Source organism: Passer montanus, unplaced genomic scaffold (genome assembly GCF_014805655.1).
Source record: "Passer montanus isolate IOZ18808 unplaced genomic scaffold, ASM1480565v1 scaffold20, whole genome shotgun sequence".
In the NCBI taxonomy this organism is placed as follows: Eukaryota; Metazoa; Chordata; class Aves; order Passeriformes; family Passeridae; genus Passer; species Passer montanus.
Window position 1 is genome coordinate 1,942,037 of NW_024366592.1, and position 17,656 is coordinate 1,959,692.

General features: G+C 41.9%; 1 protein-coding gene and 1 long non-coding RNA gene across 2 annotated transcripts in view; one reads left to right on the forward strand and one right to left on the reverse strand.

Annotated features, from left to right (window-relative positions):
• RERG (RAS like estrogen regulated growth inhibitor) overlaps positions 1-17,656 on the forward strand; it is a 95,980-nt gene that overhangs the window by 42,571 nt on the left and 35,753 nt on the right. The window lies entirely within an intron of this gene.
• On the reverse strand, positions 588-16,200 carry LOC120501678. The gene is made up of 3 exons (XR_005627372.1): positions 16,027-16,200; positions 14,809-14,950; positions 588-711 (listed from the first exon to the last, which is right to left on the reverse strand). It is a non-coding gene; the product is annotated as an uncharacterized LOC120501678 (long non-coding RNA).

The window sequence follows — 17,656 nt, forward strand, 5'->3', positions numbered from 1 at the left end:
TAGAGCTCTTTTCTTGCCAACTTAGCCAGCATATTAATAACAAAGAAAATGAACTGGGTGTCTATTAAAACTAATATTCAAAAATGCTTGTCCCATTAATTTTATGCACCTATACATTTACATTATATTTCATGTAAATAAAGCTTTTACATGTAAAAGGTGTGGAGATGTAGGCACAGAGTGTTAGGAGATAGCTTGGTTGGTCCTTGAGCCTAATCTGGCACGTCCTTAGTGCCCTAGCAGGTGTTAGCCTTCTATGTGAATAGTGTATTAAAGGAAAAATTGCCTCATCCATAAGTTGTTTTCTATTTTAGAATAACAAATATGTAGAGTCCTTCAAGAAGACATTGCTCTGTAGAAATCAATACCAGATTGCTTGGATGGAGTGAAAATAAAAGAAGTTCATTAGGAACATGAAAAACATCAGGAAGTGCCAGAGCTGCTTCTTCAGTCAAAAATTATTCCCTGGTTTAAGTGAAAAGGGAAGAAAAAGATTGCCTCAACTCTTGCCATGTGTGTCATAGCATTTTTAAGATATAATAGTGTATATTAAATAAAGCACAAGGTATTTTAGGAGTATTGTCCTACCTTTAACACCTGTGTGCTGTCTGATGAGCACTGAATCAAGCTGACTTTGCAGGTGAATATTCTCTCTGTCTCAGCTTGCTGGCTTGACAGTGATGTACTTGTGGGTTTGCAGGGGTGCTTTGCCTGGAAAAGGATGGATGAAAGTATGTGAGGATATGGCCACCATGATCATGTCAGGGATTTACAAAGGGGAGTTGTCACAGCACATTCATCTTCATGGGTCTGACAAGCAGGTAATCTAAATATGCTGACTTCCATCCAACACTGAATGCCTGAAATGCCCATTCTAACCCCAATTTACTCTCATTTATTAGTTCTTCTATTTGTAATTCGAGAAAATTACTCTCTTTTTGGAAATGTCAGCTGATACCAATGCACCTGATATTTAGGTTGACTGAAGTGCTCTTCTGATGACCTGTGAGGCAAAGCCACGAGCCTACTGTTTCACAGGATGATGTGACAGCAATTAATGCTGTCAGAGGAATCAGACAGTTCTGCTCATGGGCTGCCACTTAGTTGTGTAGCTTTCACAGCTGCAGAGTAAATAGCCCTGCAGCAGAGTTCTGGAGGTTATTTCTCCAGCAGGATAATTATTCAGACTCTGAATTATGCACACAGTCCTTGGTGCACCTAAGTCTCTCCTCCACGTGCCTGCTGCCAGCTCTGCACATCCATATTCCCAACACAGTCCCACAGCCCAGAATCAGGTGGGATAATTCAGTTACAGATGCAAAACACCCTCCATCCAAACCACTGCAGGTTGGGGGTGATTCACAATTGCCAGAACCTCTGGGTTTTTCTCTAGTTTTTCTTTCTTTCAGAGCAGACTGCTTGCTGATTTGACAAATGGTTTCAGCCTCTCTAAAGCTGATTGTTCCTCTTATTACTATTTTGTTTATAAACCTCCTTTGGTTTATACCTTCTCTCCTGTCCCTGGAGTGATACTACAGCAAATTTCTTCATCCAGTCCATCCCCATCCAGCTGTGGGAAGTTTCTCAGCTCCCCTCACTCCCCACAGCCCATTCCAAACAGAACCCAGCTGAGCTGTTGGCACAGGTGAGAAGAGGCTTCCTGTCCTTTCCCCTCCAACTCGTGCTGTAAATATTCCTAAGTGGGAATATTTATTTCTCCATTGATTAAGGGAGGGTTTTCTGATCTCTGCTGTGTCCCCAGGATGGCCACAGCAATCCATCCCTCCCTACTGTCCCTCAGCTAGAGGCTGCAGCACAGGATGCTCCCATGCAGCTGTGTGTGGCATGCAGCACTGCATGCAGCAGCCTGTCTGCACATCTGCAGTGCTCAGGGGACACACACACGGAGTTGTGCTTTCTGTGTCCTGAGCAGCAGGGAAAATACCCTGGGCTGAACAGGGCTCCACTGCAGGCGTGCACAGAGCATGAGGATGCACAGCGACCTCTCATCTTCCTCTGAGGCAGGCCAGCAGCTGGCTGTGGGGAATGCTAGGCTGGATCTCCAGACACTCCAGGCCCTGCTGAGGGCACATCCATCCTGCTCTCTCAGGGCTTGGAATGAGAAAAGATTCAGGAAGGGAGCACCAAAGGCAAAGCCCTGCAGCTCCAGGGCATCAGCCACATCCCAGGACATTCCTCACTCCAGGCTGATCCTCAAGGCAAAATGTGAACAAGATCCATGGGTTCCAACTAAACTGATGAGAGGAGTAAAGATAAAAAGGGAAACAAAGTATTTGCAGCTGTTTGAATAGGAAATTTCTGTGTCGTTCAGACCTCAAAATGAGATTTTGTTCAGGCATCAGCACATGTTGCTGCACTGGTTTTTACAAGACACCAGATGCTGATCTGATTTGCTTCACAGAAGCCATTAACAATCCAGGAGATTTAGGAGGCTGCTGATAAGAGAAGGAACAGCAGCTCTGTAAAATTGTCTCATTAAATGTCAATAAGGTTGAAGTGGAAGCTTTCATCTACATTTGATCTCTGACTAAATATGTGGAGTGGTTGAACCTGCCCATTTTCCTGAAGAATAAAACTATTGCATTAAACATTTTAGAAAGTACAAGATTATTTCACCATCCTTTCCTGAAGAGGCAGTTGTAGAGATTTTTTTAAATTGCATGTTTTGTTTTTGGGGGTTTTTTTAATGTTGAAGCTTTGGAGGCTACTGCTGACATTTACTTAGGTGGTTTTAATTAAGTAATATTTTCAATGCACCTGAAGGTGTTGTCAAAAGATTTTTTTATGTATGCTGTATCAGCAGACCTAAACAATAATTCCACCTGAAGCTAAGGTTTAAATGTAAGTTTAAAGAGCAGTTATAGTCAAGTAAAAATATTTTCTGCTTGATTTTTTAGTTTTTCAGTTCTAACAGATCCTAAGTTGTGCTGGACTCTCCCGTGGGAAGCAGCTCCTTGGATGGAACTGCTCTAGGCTCCCTTTGATGGAAGCACTGGAGTACTCCACAGCAAGCACGCTGTCATTTAATGGGAACAAACATAATTCAGATCAGAAATGCTCTTAAAAGGAGATATTACAATTAAAAGAAGCCTTTTCCAAGGAAAGGATCTCACATTTCCTGCCCCTGTGGTCAAAGTCTTTAGTTTGCTGAAATTTTGGAAGTGGGGTGATGCTGTTCTGAGTTTTATTAAAGTTCTGGTGTGTTTAGGTATTTTCCACAAGGCTTTTCTAAGTGACATTGTCAGCACAATGGCAAAGGCTAACATCCAGAGCTTGCAATAGCTGAAATGTTTCAGTACACTCAAGTGATTTAAGGGCTCTGGAGGTTTCTACCCTAATACCTTGAGAGCAGAACTTAAAATGTCACTTACAGCAGAAGAAAGTACAGCAAACACACATAAGAATATCATTTACATTACAAGAATATCATTTACAAATACGCAAGAACATCGTTTACAATTAAAGGATAACAAAACATTCCTAGGGACGGATATAAACCAGAACAATTGGATCCAAACAGAAGCAGCCTTTCAGACAGACTGAGGTCTGGTTACAGTCTGTGTAGCTGAGGCATCTCTCTAAATATCCCTGAGAGGAATGTATAACAACTTGCACTGTAATTTCTGAGTCACCTAAGGAGAAGAGGTGCTGAAGACAGCACTGAATATTTGGATGCTAAGGGCGCCTTAGGAGCTGTAGAATAAACAGCCAGTTTTGGGATAAGAAAGGGAAAAAGCCAATAAAAAGCTCAAAAATTCCTGTGTTGGTTCTGAAGATACAAAGCTGTTGAATTGTGTACAATTAAAATGAAGCACTTACCTAGCACAAATGGAAAAAGAGACTGAGTCAACCAGATGAGAATTCACATCATAGTTGTATACATAAAGCCCAAAAAAAAGCCCCAGAACTGTTCAGAGTACATCCACCCTGTCAAATCTGCATGCTTTGCTCCCAGATCTTGTCCTGTCTGCATGGGATGGAGTAAAACAAATGAATTCTTGCCCTCCCCTCCAAGTGGGATTCAGGGAGCAGTTTCCTCTGGACAGCTCCTGTAGGATGGGACTAACTGCTGTTAAAAACAAACAGCTATTTCTGTGGGGCTCATTGATACCATGGGCTGAGGGGTCCAGAAAGTACCACTCCGAGTGCTCAAGCAAGGAAACTGCAACAGAATTTTATGGAATCAGTTATTTCTACTGATAATCTGAAGATGCAGACTTATTTTCTACACACTAAAAGGCTTGCTGGGCAGATTGGATAGAGCTCATGATTACAGATACCAGAGATGAGCTGACATGCTGGCTTTTGTACAAGGACAGGCAGACCTGTCTAGAGTAGAGATGAGATAATTACATTTAGCTATTCTAATAAGCTATTTCTCATCAGGCATAAATACAGCCTGATCAGTAATTAAACTGAATTATACTATCTGAATTATACTAACTGAATTAAACTAAATTATACTATGAATTTGTGCAGTTCTTCTTTAAACAGGCTCAACTACATTTTGCTGCCTGTTCATTTCAGTGTCTCTTCATGTCACTGTGCCAGGAATAATAAAATTACCTTTTTGGGGGACCAAGTGTGAGCATACACACTGATCACATAGAGCAATAAAGCCTTGGTTCAGTGGTCACAGGTCACTAGGGGTCACTTCAGAAACCTTTTGTCTCCATCAGTGGTGCACATGTTGAAGGGACAAGCTGCACCTTGTGGCTGTGCACAGAACAAAGAGCACACAGGGCTCTCAAAAATAAAACTGTTAGTTTGTAATGACAATTAATGTAATCATCAGTATTTATTAACAATAACAAAATGCACAGTGATCACACAGCAAGGGAAGACAAGACAATTAAATGCAATTTTATCCTAATTTGGCTGAGCATGAAAGGATAAGTCAGTGAGATTTTAGGACAGGCTGATATGCTTTATGTGAGTGCTTGTGTGAAAGAAATAGGAAATAATATTGCCAAAAGCAGTAGCTTATCCTGTTGAAACTGGGAGGATTTCAAGAGATCTTAGAGGGTATTATTAATAGAGGGTGTTGAAGAAAATAATAATTTGGTCTCTGGAAAAATGTCAGAAAATAGAGGACTGTTCATATTTTTAATTTTTTTTTTTGCTGGGTTTTTAAAATATTTTTGGTGGTTCATAATGGAAAATGAAAATATTTCACTTTATAATGGAAAAGGAATATGCTCCTGTTAGCACAGCCAAGCTCAGCACTAAAGCAGGTCCCCAGGTGCCACACCCATACATCTTTAAACTCCTCCAGGGGAGGTGACTCAGCCACTGCCCTGGGCAGCCTGTTGCAGTGATCAGCCACCCTTGCTGTGACAGCTTTTTTTTCTTATATCAAATTTAACTTTTTGTGGTGCAACTTGAAGCCATTTCCTCTTTTTCTTTCTACTCAGAAAATCTCAACCCCACCTTGCTACACCCTCCTGTCAGGGAGCAATAAGGTCCCCCCTGAGCCTCCCCTTTCTCCAGGTTAAACAACTCCAGCTGCTCCTCCTAAGATTTGTGCTCCAGCCCCTTCACCAGCTCTGTCACCCTTCCTTGGGCACATCCCAACACCCAAAGCAATTCTCAGCATAAATAGAGCATTGGGCTGGCTCAGAAGCTCACCCTTTTTCCACTATATTGGTAGTAAAAGAAGTATTTCTCATTACCTTTCATTCTTGTAGAGGTTCTGCACAACTTCCAAGCCCATTATTTTTATTAAATGAAAGGCTTGTAATAATATATGGCATTGAAAGATTGGGGGAAAACCAATTCTATGGATCAGAGTCTGTCATGGCCTAAAAAAAAAAAAAAAAAGACACAGAGTCCATCTTCTCTGAGTTGGGAAGGTTTTTCCTAAAAAAATGGAGCCATGGAAGACAAATGAGCCACTGACTGTAAGGAAGAGTAATTACATTATAATAAATATTGCAGAAGACAGACAGTCAGCTTTTCCCTGAACATTTTAGAAGTTTCAAGATATATCACCCCTGCCATGACATTGAGCTGGGGCAGAAGAACCCACCCCCACTTGAGGGTCTGGGAAACCTCATTAAGCCAAATTCTGCTCCTTGGCACCTTTCCAGGAGCTGTTCAAGGACCATATGGAGCCTCGCCTGCAGCTCACAAGGCCTAGAGTTTTGCAAATGCTTCACCACAGTATAATAAAGATCTTGGAACATCTTGCATGCTGCAAGTGAGGAAATGGAGACACAGACAGAGACATTGTGATCCCCTCCCACACTGTTTTGAGGCAAAGATAAAACGTGCTTCACACCAGAGGCCACTCGTTCCATCTTTAGATTTTTGCTATTGCTATTTGTAAATATTTATCCATTTCCTATTCCAGATTCCTCCATTTTTTCATATTCCAAATATGGCTGGGAATGAAGGCTGTAGTAGCACAAAACAAATACATTTTTAGTTTTATTTTACTACACATGAGTGATGGCAAAACCTTCACACTGCAGAGGCATCTTTAAGAGCAATGACCACTGGCATGGAGAAACCATTTAAAACATGTAAGAATAGAGAGTTTAAACCTGCACATCCTGAGTGCTCACTTCCACACTGTGAGGAATTCCTCTATATGGAAAACATTTCTCATTTGTCGTGAAACAAATGGTTTCATAATCTGACACAAAATAGAGCAGAACAATTAATTGACTCAGCTGAAATAAATTAAAAAGTTTGCTGAACACTAGCAAAACCAGAAGCCAGGTTCTGTCCTCTTTCTGTGTAATAAATGTTTGGGAACAAAGCAGAATAAAAGTGAAACATATCTTCATGCTTGTAGGATTGTAAGTAAGAAAGAGGTGCACTAGAAAAAAAAAAAGGGAAAAAAAGTACTTTTAGGGGAGAACAAGTATGGAGGGAAAAAAATACATTGTCAAAGTTGGGACAAATTACTGTAAAACTAAGGGAACCTAAAGATAAAGCAGCTTCATGAAACCTGAAAATATAGAAAATAATTTTTCATAAAAATCCATCTCTACTTTCTATCTCATTATGCCCTTGGGAGTTGCTTATGTATTTTGTCTGCATAGAACAGAGTAAATTCATCTTTGGAGTATTTTGCTGCTGGCTGGGAAATCAAGAAGATGCTCATAAAGAAAAGCTACTAAGTGCATTTCCAACTCCCTGGGCTCAGCATTTTGAGTGGGAATGACTAGCTTTTAGCTAAAAGTGAACTGGAAATTTCATGCTAGGAGCTAAGAAATGGTATGTGGGAAAGCAGCAACAAGATTATTCTACTTTTCATCCTTGGTTCAGATCTATCCCACATGGCTGTTGGTCAAAAGCATTTTCCCATCCAGATGCATCTGGAGATAAGCCAGGATACTGGAGAGTCATTGCAGCTTGTGGCTGCCTGCAGCACATCCTAACTGGGGTTTGTGCTGCTGATTTGGGCAGAGAGTCTCACATTCTCTCCAGTGTGCTCGATGCAGGCAAATTCAGGCAAATACATCTAAAGTAGGAGCAGCCAGACAGAGCAATGGGAGCAGAGCTGCCTCTGTGTCCCAGCTCCAGCCCCAGCCCAGCAGAAAGCCATTATTTTCCAGCCTGAAACCTCACTTGAGTTCTTGAAAATCTTCTGTGGGTGGTGATCAGGCCGCCACAGTGATGGTGCTTCAGCCTGTTGTGAATTTGGGACGGTGGCCCTGGCTCTGCTGGGTGGCACTGCTGTCCTGTTGTGTTCATAGGTCCCAGGATGAGGGAAGAGATGAATCTGACTCCATATTTCTTAGAAGGCTGATTTATTATATTATATTATATTTAATGCTATACTAAAACTATACAAAAAAGAATAGAGAGAAAGGATCCATCAGAAAGCTAGAAAGGAATGGAATGAATAATAAAAACCTGTGACTCTCAGAAAATCCAACACAGCTGGGATTGGTCATGAAATAGAAGCAGCTCACGTGGACCAATCAAAGATGCACCTGTTGCATTCCACAGCAGCAGATAATTATTGTTTTTCTTTTCCTCTGAGGCTTCTCAAGAGAAAAAATCCTGGCACAGGGATTTTCATAAAATATCGTGGTGACGCTGTCCCTGCCACCCCAGCTCCTTGGGAACACGTCTCTGCCAGCACCTTCAGGCAGGGAAAGGTCCCTTGCTGGTTTGTGAGGGTCAGAAGATGCTGTACACTGTGATTTTGACTGTTTGTGTTCGCTGTGTTATAACAAACTCTGAGGCAATAATTACTTCCCTGAGGTAATATAACTGCACTCACAGCATGGGAAATTTGATCTGCCCACGTCCTGGTTTTGGCCACAGCTCATGAAATCACAACCCTCAAATGCAGGGCCTGGATGAAAGGGCCATTCTCCTCTACCTACACAGCTATTTTTGGTTCTTCAAGGCTTATAAATAAAATAATCTTTGAGAGTGAAATTGATCAGGAGTTCTTTCCCAACCACATGGCAAGCTCTTGGGGAGACAAGAAAAGTCAAAATCATTTTTGAATCACAATTCTGAGTTTGAAGTATTCAAAAATGAAACCATGTTCGTACAAAAACAGATACACAAATACTCTGAGTTTGATCCTGTCCCTGGAGAAGCATTCATAGCCTCAATGATTTCCATGGAGTTATGCCAAATTACACAAGCTGGATATTTGCTCTAGGCCGTTTGGCTATCACAAACAGCAGCTACATGATAAGGATCACAACATATTTCTGCAAGGAGGGCAAGTGTCACTGATAGACTGGTTGCAAAAACGTCATTCATTAATGAAAAGGTCACAAGTGACCACAAGGGATACAAGTGAAGTATTTCACTTCTTTGGAGCATCACTTTGAAATCCTGTTAATTGTATCACCCAAACATTTTCCTAACTTGTTCCAAGGTCTGTCTTCCTGCAATTTAAGGTCTGTGTTTGGGAACCCAGGTTAAAAAGAGCCTCCCCTTTCAGCCTCTAAGCCTGAGTACATGCTGGGGAGGCGAGGACTAAAGCTGCAAGGGGAGAGGGAACCTGGGCATTGAAAGGTGCCCCAGACCAAAGACCAGTGTGTGCAAAACACAGCTCTGAGTGCAGCAGTGGTGCTCTGAAAAGTAGGGAATTACCTGCTCAGGGAATTAGAGACTACATTTTGAAGCAGCACACGCTTAGCAGTGTGAGCCTGTAGAGACTTAAAGCACAAAGTGTTGCCCAATCCAGAGCACAGTGGCATCCTTAGGAAAAAAGAGCTCCAAAGAAAATTAAGTCAAAAGAGATGCAATCTCACAGCATCAAGCATGAAATGACTGAATACTTGACTTCCTAAGTCACTCCTACCTTAGGCAATGAAAGCAAGATTACACTACAGGGTGAGAAGGAAAAATTATGAGAATTGTGGAAATAAATCACAGTGTTTCACTTGTCCATGGTGTGCAGGTTTTTCTCAGAATCCAGAAAAAAAAAAAATTTGTTCTTGTTCCAAACACAAACAAGGAATGTGTCCTGAATAAGTGCAAAGTTTTAAGTCTGTTTTTCCAAGATAAAGAGATGTAGCGTAAGTAAGAACACTGTAAAGTTCTACTTTAGGGGTCACAAAAACTGTCTAACTCCTTGATTTGGACAGCACCAGAGGTGAAGTTCTCCTGTTCTTACACAGTGCACAATCCAAAATGGAAATTAAATTGGAAAACAATTGCAAAACACTGAAGATTTTATACAATGTAACTTTGCCCCCTCTTCCACCCAGCTGATGTTAATGAGCAAGTATAAATGGGTAGTACCAGAATCCACTCATGGTAGGGATAACCCCAAGGTATTTGTACAGTTTTTCCTGTTCCCTGCCTGACCTGCTCTGCTTTATGTCAGTGTCTAGTTGGAGGGGGAGGATTTGTCTTTCTGTGCCATGGTTTATGTAGTGTCACAAATGCTGATATTGATCTCTTGCAGCCAAGGTTTCTGTTTGATCTCACCAGTGTAAGAGCATGTGTGTTATTTTCATCAGGGCCTTTCCAGTCACTTGATTCATTTGTTTTGCACAAAGCAGGATTGTAGCTGGGCAGTGAGAAGGGGGAAGTTGTATGTGCAGAGCAAGATTTAGCAATCCCTATATTTCCTGTAAGACAGAGGCTATTTTTAGTTTGGCTTTTTATGCTTTCTTTGGGGGGAAAAAAGGTATCTTGCCAAAGCAGAGGGCAATGGCATCTAATTTTCCTATCCACTGCTTGTAAAATATTTGATTAAAAACATTTACCTTCTCCCTTCTTAATTCTCAGATAATTCTGGGACAGAGTAATCTTGTTCTGAGCGTAAATGTCACTCCTCTCCCAGTCAGAGGAAAGAACTGCCTTAGACAAAACAGCACATCTCCATTTCTCACAACAGCATTGCTTTCCCACTGGTTGTTTAAAAGGCAAAACAAATGTTTTGCCTGTGGGAGCAATTTAAGATGAGATAAACTGTGGGTATTGGCCTCTCAAAGGTCATCCCAAGCTGATGTTACATCCTTGTTCTGGTGGTTTGTGAACTTTCCTGTAGCAATACCCATAGAAATGGTTTAGTTATGGATCATCCAGCAGGATTATGAATCTGTACCACTGTCACAGGTGGGTATTCTCCTACGTGGGCTCTGACTCCCTTGCCATTTGCATTCTTGGAAGGAGGAAAATCCTTAGAGAAGCAAATCAAAGGTATTAGTAGGAAACAACTCATATTCATCTGCAAGAAGCAGGAAAAAAGTAGAAATCCCAATGTTTTGAGATGACATCATCATCATCCTCAGAGGAACAGCTGAGCATTATCACAGGGCCATCCTTACTCCAAGGCTGTGGGATGCAAATTGAGGTGCCAAGTCCCATCAAAAGTCTCTCTGGAGGGGATGTTGAGGGAGATTAAGACTGTTCCGTTTCAAAACCAGAGTCCAATGTGCCTGCACGTGTGAATGAGGGGTGCACATTCTCTGTGTCCAGCCAGGGCTCTGTGAAGTTGCTTGAACAGAGTCACCTGGTGCCACCTGGGACAGCTGCAGGAGGCTGGCTGGTGTGGGACAGGACCTGTCAGGACCTGTCATTGCTTTTCCAAGTGGCTGCTGGAGCCACATAAGGCACTACAGGGAATTTCTAGCACCTCTTGGTACCTGAACCTCTCCACTGCCCCTGGTGCAGTTCAGCCAAGCAGCAAGCACAGCCCAGGAGGCAAATGGCTCTGGATTCCAAAGAACTGAGCCAGCAGCACAGATTCTCTTACTCAAAACGTTTTCCAAGGCAGAAATTTGCCTGGCATAAAATAATTTCCTCCCTGCAATTGACCTAAAGAGTGGGAACAGGGTATCTCAGTGCCCTTCTCTTTTCCTGCCTTCTTAAACTTTTAGACCTCCTCTGACACCATGAAACCAGAAAAATTTCAAAGTTCTCTGTGGGGAGAGTGAGTTCACCTCAAGGTCTAGAAAACAACTCGATGTCCTGAAATGTTGAGCTGTGACAACCAGCCAGCCTACTTGCTTGTCAATTCCTGTCCCTGGTTCCATTTATCTTCCTCAGATATTCTCCTAGATATCATTGGAGGCCGTATTTAAATAGCAAAGACATTTTTGACATTACTCAGGAAGAACAGCATCATTATTCTAGTGCTTTACAGCCCCCAAAGGCTTCAGAACCCCCAGGCGTGGTGGTTTGCAGTGCTGCAGGTCCCTGGTGTCTAATCCTGCAAGTAAATATGTGACTCATTCATCCTACAGCAGTGTGGGACCATAAATATCAGGCATTTGTGGTAGGCCACGTTCATGTGTAACTGACAAACACAGGTCTCTGGGCAGTAAACACTCAAACCTGAAACAACCCCAGCCTGAAACGAGGAATTAAAAGCTTTGCTGTTCTGTAGAATTTCCTGTTCCAAGGTGGACTCTGTAGTCAGTACATCAAGAGTGGTCCCTGATGAGAATTATGCTGTCTGACTTTCATAACAAAAGTATATAACAAGTATTAAATGAGCTTTGTTGTTCTTCATGTCTTTGTATCCTTTTAAGGCCAAAAAAATACGTTCATTGTGTCATGAACTGTTTTCAGCCAAAATATGCTTGGCAGATCCTAATTAGTACATTCAAGGGGCAGTTTTAGCACAGTTTCCCACATACACTTCTACAGAAAGTGTGTTCCAAGGGGGCTATAAAACCAAAGGAGATTTTGCACTGAAAGAACATTTCGTTGTTTATCTGTGCTCAAGGTTACCTGGGTGTTATGTGTTCTCTCCTGGCAGAGAAGAATGAATTTAAGTGGGAAAAATACCAGGAATCTTTCAGGTAGAGGGCTGCATCATCCTGGAAATTTTTTCTTAGCAAATCAAATTCAGTGATATTAGCCCTAGCAGAGCTAGAAAGAGCTCAAGAACACATAAATGCTTCTTTGCACTCATTTAATTTCCACCTAAACTATTCACTACTGTGATGAAAGTCAAATACAGCCTAGAGATAGCACTCCAGAAGTACCACTAGAGACTCCAGCATTACAGGTACATTGACAACTGCAGCATGAAAATCCTGCTAGTTCACAAATTAATGGTAGCTTTGGAAACCAAATTCTAACACAATAGCTCTTCAGGGGACAGTCTGGAGGAGGAAAAGCATTTTAATTTGGTTTTGACAAGCTCATTTGTTTCCTCAGCCCCCTTTTTGCTAGCATCCACTTCAAACCAGGCACTTTGGGAGTGCTCTCACTCTAGTACAGATCTGAGGATACATGGCACATTTCAAACCTTTAATCACAGCATTCTTCATCACCAAATTTAGTTCTTGCAATTAAAATGTCAAGCTTCATGGGTTGCACTGATTTTCTAGAACAGCCTCATGCTCAGCTACAGCTTTGACAGGGATGGCTCCTTACAGTGTTTGCTCTTCCCTTGCCCTGCTCACATCCTAGGATCAATAATCAATATGCAGAAGCAAAAGCTCTCAGCCTGAAAGACATAATCAGCTGTGTGCAAATCCTGGTGACATCCAGAGGGTGCAATAGGTGTAACTTTCCAACAAACCCTCAAGCTCTGCTGCTCAGGAAAACACAGTTCTCTGTTATAGGAGCTGCCAGTCTCCCACTCCCCCGAGTCAGCAGCACAGCAGCTTCTCCCTGTGATGAGTTTCCTGCAGTGCAGCAACTCTTCAAGCTTCAGCTTCTAACTAGAGTATGAAATTTAATGAGAGCTGAAGCCCAAAGCAGGAGAAGCAACATCAGCAAGATGGGCAAAGAGTTCATCCTCCTCAAACCTACCTATACTGGAAGAGAAATAGGCACTTATGCCACAGAGTTTTGGTTCCAGGGTAAATGTTGTCCAATGGATACATTAAACAGGTTTAGGGTCAAACATAAAAAATACTACAATAAAATTGTACTGCACAATAATTCACTCTCAACATAATTCCTACTGAACTCAGAATTGAGATTTTTAAAAAATCAGAGAGGGGCACTACAGAAAAATTAGAGTTCACAGCAGACTCTAGAGTGCAGGATAAATATTCATTATGAATAGGAAATAGAACATGTAATTGTGAAGGGAAGGGTGGAATCTAGTCACTTCTTCATGTTTCTCTAAATATTACAATCTGAGAACCTCGCTCTCTGAAAAGATTAAAAACAGGTAGTATGTAGCTCATGCCAGTCAGAGGTCACTGACCATTTTCCCCCCTGCTCAGAGCCAGTGAGATCTTGACCTGCTCCTTCCAGGGCTTTCAAAACCCAGGCATGAAGCAGCCAGAGTGGTCACTCCCTCCTTGTAACCTCTTTGTAGACAACTGGAGAGCACAGAAAGACACCCAGAGTGCTCTCAAATTCTGTCACTGCTCTTGTGGGACTCATCTCTGACATCAAACCCATTAAAAGTGCATTTTCTCTGGTATCCAAGAGATATTCTTTGCAACTCATAGCTTAAAGAAACAGGAGTCAGTTTGGGACTTGGTGACCATTTAATTGTATGTGGTCCCTTTTCCCGTGTTACCCAAATGCACAGATATGAACCATGCACATGACTCCAATTTAGCTAAAAAATATATATATATAGCCAAACATATATCAGAAATACATAAGTAGATTTTAAGGTAAGGTACAACTATAGAAAAAGATTCTTGCAACATCTAGACACATCACTGCAGGCAAACTATTTTGAGCCAATATTTTTACCCCACCTGCCTCCTGAGTTTTTGGCATGCCCCCGCTGTCATGCACCTGGCACTGCTTGCTGCTTTAAGTGAATGCTGTTGCTGCAAGAGAGTGATCTGATGGCAAATTGAAGGAGCATTTAATCTAATCAATTCTTGCTTTGAACTCCTGCCTGCCAGATTACAGTGCTTACACAGTGCAGCTGCTCCTCCCGAGCCTGCACTCGGGGCTTTGCTCAGGGCTGCTCCAAGGAGAGCTCGGGGCTGGGGCTGCCAGATGTGCAGAAACATCTGGGGGCTTTGCTGCAGCTCATCTCTGCTTGCACAAGGAATACCAGAACCCTAAGAGAACCTGCTGTCAGGGAAGTTCAGTGTTTTACTCCTGATCTCACTCAAAGCCAGCCAGAACAGAAGCGTGTGAAAGAATTAAAGAAAAAGTAAGCAAGCAGAACTTTCCAACATCAAAAGGAGTGCTGAGCAATTTCAGCTCACTGAAAAGCTTCAAGTAACAGAAACAAATGGATAGACTGAATGAAACCAGAATGGCTTTCAAAGTAACTCTGAATGCTCTATTTACTCATACAACTCTAATTAGTGAATGCAATATACTTCATATTTTATGAAACAAAAAATGCGGGCAATAAAATCTTAACTTTACTAAAAAATTTAGCCCATGCAGTAAAATGTCACAAAGTAGCATTACCTGATGGAGTCCAGAACTGGGGATTTCTTTTTATGTCACCTCTGCAGGATGGCTTTCAGCAAATCATTTCACATCCATATAACCCATGTTTATCAAAAAATGGTAAAATGAAGTCTTCTAGTTAATAAATCATCTTGCAGAACTGTGGGTGCAAACAAAATTATCTAAGAGTTCATACCAAATACTTATTATCAGCTTGCTCGTGTAGCTGAAAGCATCACATGGATAAAAGCTACAAGCAATTAACTGGAAAGCAGGAAAGATCAATCGCTTATCAGCAATAAACTGGCAGAATATTTTGGGAGGTCTTGCAGAGTTCAGGAACCCAAAATTTAGCTTATAGAAAATCAAGGTCACAGCAGAAGGAAGGCAAAACAGACCCTAGGTAAGAAACTCAGAAAACCAGATAAAAAAGCTGCAACATTATATGATTGTAAAACACAGCAGCATGCACTTGGCTTTTTGTGAATGGAAGTTTACATTGATATAGAAAGAATGTAACAAAAATATGAAGCATAAATGTTGTTTCAGTACTTAAAATATAAGTGCATTTATGCAGGGCTTTCTTTCATTAATCTCATAGGTTACTGTAGGCAAAATGGGTATAGTGGAAGAAAAAGGACAATTAATAAGGAAAAAATTATGGGCTCAGTGAGTGAATATATAAAAAAAAAGGATGAGAATAATCAGAAAAACACCAATAGTAACAAAAACTAAAGCTACTCTTTAAGTCTTACTCAACCCTCTTTTTATAAAGGGAACACAACAAGTATTTTATTTATTTATTTACTTACTCTAGACTATTCTAAATGCTATTAACTATAGAACAAACATCCCTGTGTTGTTTGTGGAAACCAAGTGAAAGAATGCAAAGCAAATATGCAAGTAAACTAATAACCAGTGTTTATTCAATTACTGTTTTGTGCAAACAAGCAGGGTGATTTAATATCAGTTTGTAAACATCTTACCCAAACTGCATTTCCAGTTGATCATCTGCATGCAAATCAGTTTAAAATAAGCACATGCAAAACCAGGCCAAAATTCAAAGGAAAAAAGCCCTCAAAAATTCAATAAGAAGGGATGAAAAAGGATGAAGAAAATAAAGTAAATGATAAAAGCAATTGTTCAAACTTTTTCTCACTAAACAATGTTAGAAAACTGTCAACCAGAGAAAAACACACACACACAAAAAAATCTACTCATCTTGTATAAACTCACTTGTGAATTGATAAGGAAAGATTTTAAACAAAACTGTCTGCCAAGAAGAGAAGTGGAAGTCCCAGCTGCAATTAAATATATCAACTACTCTTCCTCTGGAAGGAGGAGAGCCAAAGCTCCTCTTTGATCTCTCCCAAAACTTCCCCTTTTCTGTGGCTCTTCCAGTGGAGACCACCTGGCTCAGGGCAGGCTGAATTTGGAGCAGTGAGGGGCTGGAGGTTTTAGGGCTTGCAGCTGTTTCCTTCAGGTGCTTGCAATGAGGGGGAAAGGATCTGTTTGAGGAAAGAAGGAGTGTCCCAGGTGAGGATCTCCTTTCCTGCTGCCAGGGCACTCAGGGAGGGGAAAAGGGCAACAATTGCCCTCACATTATTATAATTATTAGTATTAACAATACCATGAGAGGGTCTTACAGTGCCCATTGCTGGCCTCGCTCCTGTGAAGGAGGGTAAAACAGAAGAGAATCTGCTTTTCAAATGTAGAGGTTATTATTTTTGAAGAGCAAAGCGTGTAAACTGTAGATTGTAGTCAGGTATCCCCAGCTGCAGATCTGCTTTCCTGGGACAGTTAAAGCATGCATGAAACTGAGCACATTTTACTGAAATATTTGCATTGTTCCCCAGCCAGTTTTCAGGTTCCTGAGTTTTTCTACCCCACAGGTATTGCTCGAGCAACCATTCAGCTTTCCTATTAGGATACCCCAAGCAGGGGGAATTTCTAGGACATGATGAGGCACCTCATAAAAGGACAAAGCAGCTGAGTAATTTGTTTTCAGCACTTTCCCTCAGACACACATGTCCCTTATTCTGTCCTCTCTCCTGAGGTGCACACCCCCAGAAGCTGCTGCCCCTGGAGGTGCCCTTCAGCACGTGGCCCTGGGCTGGGCAGCTGCTCTGCTGCAGGGATCTTCTTTGTCCCACATCTCCTGAGAGGAATCCGGGCTCTTCTTTGCAATCTGCCTCGTGCTGGAAATCTCCTGAGTGTTATTAGATTCTGTAAGAGCTGACCTTTAAAAGTCAGCGGTGCAATTAAGCAATCTGGGCAGCTCTAGGCCAGCAGCTCAGCTGGTCCAGGAGAGGCAGGAACCAGACAGTTCACTCCTGACTAATGCCATTACAGGAGGACAGGAGGGGCACCCAGACACTCTAATTAAACAGCAGCAGATCTGCTCAGCAGGCTGTTATGATTGAGTGCAAAGCAGAGAGACAGTGCAAGACATGACAGAATCCCTGGGCTTGGTCCAGTTATGTGTCACAGCCATTTCTGGGGGGTTGTTGGCAGTAGTTTCTCATAAAGCTGGTAAAAGGAAGGGAAGGTGTCCAGGGAAATGGGGATCCATCACCGCCAGTGCTCTGGTCTGAAGGCCTCTGTCTGTACTCACCTTATCAAAATCAATGCATTAAAGCACTTGCAGAATGGAAGAACAGGTGGTGTGGTGAGGGGATTGCCCTCACTATCAGTGTGGGACTCCCTGCTCTGCTTTCAGGAATTCCTGCATGTCAGAAACAGCCCTGCATGCCACGGAGCCCCTGAGATCAGAGGAGTCACTTGCTCAAGTCTGACCCTCAGTTTCCTTGCCATAGGTCAGGAGCCTCTGGCCAGTGCTCAGTGGTCACTTCTCTCTCCCCCTGTC